We start from the raw sequence: 6,000 nt of genomic DNA, 5'->3' as shown, positions 1-6,000 counted from the left end.
ACTCACTCACTCACTCACTGGCTAAACATTCTGTACATAGGCAACAACGAACTGAACATTCCACGAGCTAAACATTCTGCACATAGGCAACAACGAACTGAACATTCCACTAGCTAAACATTCTGTACATAGGCAACAATGAAGTGAACATTCCACTAGCTAAACATACTGTACATAGGTAACAACGAACTGAACATTCCACTACCTAAACATACTGTACACAGACAACAACGAACTGAACATTCCACCAGCTAAAAATACTGTACACAGACAACAACGAACTGAACATTCCACAAGCTAAACATACTGTACACAGGTAACAACGAACTAAACATTCCACTAGCTAAACATTCTGTACATAGGCAACAACGAACTGAACATTCCACTAGCTAAACTTACTGTACATAGGCAACAACGAACTGAACATTCCACTACCTAAACATACTGTACACAGACAACAACGAACTGAACATTCCAGAAGCTAAACATACTGTACACAGGTAACAACGAACTAAACATTCCACTACCTAAACATACTGTACACAGACAATAACGAACTGAACATTCCACTAGCTAAACATACTGTACACAGGCAACAACGAACTGAACATTCCACAAGCTTAACATACTGTACACAGGTAACAACGAACTAAACATTCCACTACCTAAACATACTGTACACAGACAATAACGAACTGAACATTCCACTAGCAAAACATACTGTACACAGGTAACAACGAACTGAACATTCCACTAGCTAAACATGCTGTACACAGAAAACAACGAACTGAACTTTCCACTAGTTAAACATACTGTACACAGACAACAACGAACTGAACATTCTACTATCTAAACATTCTGTACACAGACAAAAACGAACTGCACATTCCACCAGCTAAACATACTGTACACAGACCACAACGAACTGAACATTCAACTAGCTAACCATACTTTACACAGTTAACAACGAACTGAACATTCAACTAGCTAAACATTCTGTACACAGGAAACTATGAACTGAACATTCCACTATCTAAACATACTGTACACGGACAACAACGAACTGAACATTCCACTAGCTAAACATACTGTACATAGGTAACAACGAACTGAACATTCAACTAGCTAAACATACTTTACACAGTTAACAAGGAACTGAACATTCCTTCAGCTAAACATACTGTACACAGACAACAACGAACTGAACATTCCACTAGCTAAACATTCTGTACACAGACAACAACGAACTGAACATCCCACTAGCTAAACATGCTGTACACAGACAACAACGAACTGAACATTTCACTAGCAAAACATACTGTACACAGGTAACAACGAACTGAACATTCCACTAGCTAAACATGCTGTACACAGACAACAACGAACTGAACATTCAACTAGCTAAACATACTTTACACAGTTAACAAGGAACTGAACATACCTTCAGCTAAACATACTGTACACAGACAACAACGAACTGAACATTCCACTAGCTAAACATTCTGTACACAGACAACAACGAACTGAACATTCCACCAGCTAAACATTCTGTACATAGACAACAACGAACTGAACATTCCACTAGCTAAACATGCTGTACACAGACAACAACGAACTGAACATTTCACTAGCAAAACATACTGTACACAGGTAACAACGAACTGAACATTCCACTAGCTAAACATGCTGTACACAGACAACAACGAACTGAACTTTCCACTAGTTAAACATACTGTACACAGACAACAACGAACTGAACATTCTACTATCTAAACATTCTGTACACAGACAACAACGAACTGCACATTCCACCAGCTAAACATACTGTACACAGACAACAACGAACTGAACATTCAACTAGCTAAACATACTGTACACAGGTATCAACGAACTGAACATTCCACTAACTAAACATTCTGTACACAGACAACAACGAACTGAACATTCCACTATCTAAACATACTGTACACGGACAACAACGAACTGAACATTCCACTAGCTAAACATTCTGTACATAGACAACAACGAACTGACCATTCCACTAGCTAAACATTCTGTACACAGACAACAACGAACTGAACTTTCCACTAGCAAAACATACTGTACACAGGTAACAACGAACTGAACATTCCACTAGTTCAACATACTGTACATAGGTAACAACGAACTGAACATTCAACTAGCTAAACATACTGTACACAGACAACAACGAACTGAACATTCCACCAGCTAAACATTCTGTAGACAAACAACGAACTGAAGATTCAACCAGCTAAACATACTGTACATAGACAACAACGAACTGAACATTCCACTAGCTAAACATTCTGTACACAGACAACAACGAACTGAACATTCCACTAGTTAAACATTCTGTACATAGACAACAACGAACTGAACATTCCACTAGCTAAACATGCTGTACACAGACAACAACGAACTGAACATTCCACTAGCTAAACATGCTGTACACAGAAAACAACGAACTGAACTTTCCACTAGTTAAACATACTGTACACAGACAACAACGAACTGAACATTCTACTATCTAAACATTCTGTACACAGACAACAACGAACTGCACATTCCACCAGCTAAACATACTGTACACAGACAACAACGAACTGAACATTCAACTAGCTAACCATACTTTACACAGTTAACAACGAACTGAACATTCAACTAGCTAAACATTCTGTACACAGGAAACTATGAACTGAACATTCCACTATCTAAACATACTGTACACGGACAACAACGAACTGAACATTCCACTAGCTAAACATACTGTACATAGGTAACAACGAACTGAACATTCAACTAGCTAAACATACTTTACACAGTTAACAAGGAACTGAACATACCTTCAGCTAAACATACTGTACACAGACAACAACGAACTGAACATTCCACTAGCTAAACATTCTGTACACAGACAACAACGAACTGAACATTCCACCAGCTAAATATTCTGTACATAGACAACAACGAACTGAACATTCCACTAGCTAAACATGCTGTACACAGACAACAACGAACTGAACATTTCACTAGCAAAACATACTGTACACAGGTAACAACGAACTGAACATTCCACTAGCTAAACATGCTGTACACAGACAACAACGAACTGAACTTTCCACTAGTTAAACATACTGTACACAGACAACAACGAACTGAACATTCTACTATCTAAACATTCTGTACACAGACAACAACGAACTGCACATTCCACCAGCTAAACATACTGTACACAGACAACAACGAACTGAACATTCAACTAGCTAAACATACTGTACACAGGTATCAACGAACTGAACATTCCACTAACTAAACATTCTGTACATAGACAACAACGAACTGAACATTCCACTATCTAAACATACTGTACACGGACAACAACGAACTGAACATTCCACTAGCTAAACATACTGTACATAGGTAACAACGAACTGAACATTCCACTAGCTAAACATTCTGTACACAGGTAACAACGTACAGCCATGGGCGGCTATTTCTCCAGAACTCTCCCACATAGAAGATGTCTCGGATGAGATTGAGAAATCAATCGGAACACATCGTAGGTAACTTCCATATCTCGAGTATCGTTGAGTTGAAATGAACCGACGTTTATCCGAATGCTTGGTTAAAGGCAAGTAACTCGGTTTGTTTGCGTCCTCCTGCTTCGAGTTTGGCTAACTCAGTAAAAAGGCGGACATATATTCCGGGCCTGTTCGCTGTCAACCGATCTCACGGGGCATAAGGTGTGATGAACCTTGTATACATAGGCTCACACACAGGGCACATCACACCATGTACCCCTCGAGGTCGGTTGACCACTTGTAATGTGCCGCCGCTGCCTTGCCAATATCTACTAAAATGGTTGTTACATCCGATATTGACATTGTTAACAGAGTTGTTACACCGCCGCTCTTAGAGGGCGAGACCCATGAAGATGAGGGGTAGAATAGGTCTTCAGCAATCAATGTTTGCCGTAAAAGGCGACTATGCTTGTCGTAAGAGGCGACTAACGGGATCGGGTGGTCAGGATCGCTGACTTGTTTGATACATGTCATCGATCTCAATTGCGTGGATCGATGCTCATGATGTCAATCACTGGATTGTCTGGTCAAGACTCGATTATTTTACAGACCGCCGTCATATAGCTGGAATATTGCTGAGTGCGGCGTTAAACAACAAACAAACAAAACAAACAAACTTAGAGGGCGAGCCTCCATGTCTAGTGTTACCATTATGGGTTCTGGCAATGACATTGTTAGGATAAGACATTGATCAGACGACTGACCAAATATTATTTTGTATATTTTCAGTAACAACATTCACACCACTTTATATGAAGCACAGTTACTTTTTCCGCTAGTATATATATGTTTCCTTAATAGAATCGCTTTCGCTATTCATTATCGGCTGTTAAACAAGTGCGTGCCATGTAAAGCAATGGTTTCAGGAGCATTGTATAAAACACACTAAGTCTTAAAAAAGCCAGATTCATTTTTCCTCCTTGTTATCACGAAATATTAGGTAATGATTTGAAAATAGGGAAGAACTGAAAGTGTAATGTAAAATCGAATATAGAAAAGGTTATGTCTCTGTTACTGTACACGACCGATCATACTCATACATTTCCGAGTATGTCTCATATTTTGCCTAAGGAAACAAGGCCTGGTTTCTTGTAATTGAGGGTCTGGTGGGGTGAAATGGGGTTTAAAATAACGTCGCGTCCAAGATTATTGCACTTATATAGCCACATTCATGCACGCGTGTTTGTGTGTGTGGCTGCTTGTACTAGTCGGGACTGATGCCGATCTATAGTGCTAGCACACTGAGATACCAAGCCGCAGTTTAACATGAATGCCCTACTAAGGCACAGTATACTGACTCCGAGCCGACCAGTCCCCCTTAATGCCTAGCGCCAGACAGAGTAACAACAAGTACCATATTTTAACGTCTTTTGGTAGGACGCAGCCAAGCCCAAATAATATGCTACTAGCAAACAATAAGATCAATTATACATTATATTTTCTATCTGCGTACGGGCAACAAATTGCAAGGATGTCATAGTTACTTCACTGTTCACGGTTCTGTGTTGGATCGAAGCTTGTTCTTGTCGATGGTTAGGTTTGACAGTGACAGAGGGTTGGTGTTAGGTTGGAGGGCCACACTGTAGTCGGGGTCGTCCTGGTTGTGGATATCGGGACTACAGCTCTTTGTGGAAAGTTGGCGAGGGGGATCCGTCTCCCGATGTTGATGGGGTAAGGAGTAGATGGGCTCAAGGGCGTCATTCCCTTCAGGGGTAAACCGTAGCGAAGGTGAAACAAAGGCCGGGTTGCTTTGTCTCCTGGGTAAAAATAAAATTTATAGATGGTTCTGTGATAACAATTTAATAATATACGTATATTGATTATTATAAATAGATTTGTCTGTATGCATATCATGAATTTACACATTTCGTTTCGGAAAATATAGATTTGTCTTGCCACGAATGTCTTTCATATTAACACACGTCCATGCAATAAAATGTTTTGGTGTGGTACCATATACAAGATGAAGATAATACCAAAAGTCACAAATCCAACCAAAAACCCAACAGGAAGGAAAACAAGCTGTGATCCATCTGAAACATAATTTGACACATTTGTACATTTTAAAGGAGGTATATATATAACTTGGCACACCAGTTGGTAGACGAACTTTACCACAGACGTGTCCGAAAGTATACAATATTATTCTATTAATCGAATCAAACAGATACATGCACCTAGCAAAACATACTGTACACAGGTAACAACGAACTGAACATTCCACTAGTTCAACATACTGTACATAGGTAACAACGAACTGAACATTCAACTAGCTAAACATACTGTACACAGACAACAACGAACTGAACATTCCACCAGCTAAACATACTGTACATAGACAACAACGAACTGAACATTCCACAAGCTAAACATTCTGTACACAGACAACAACGAACTG

The sequence above is a fragment of the Haliotis rufescens genome, unplaced genomic scaffold (assembly GCF_023055435.1).
Source record: "Haliotis rufescens isolate VD_foot unplaced genomic scaffold, xgHalRufe1.0.p SCAF_48, whole genome shotgun sequence".
NCBI classification, from domain to species: Eukaryota; Metazoa; Mollusca; class Gastropoda; order Lepetellida; family Haliotidae; genus Haliotis; species Haliotis rufescens.
This window is presented reverse-complemented; position numbering follows the sequence as displayed.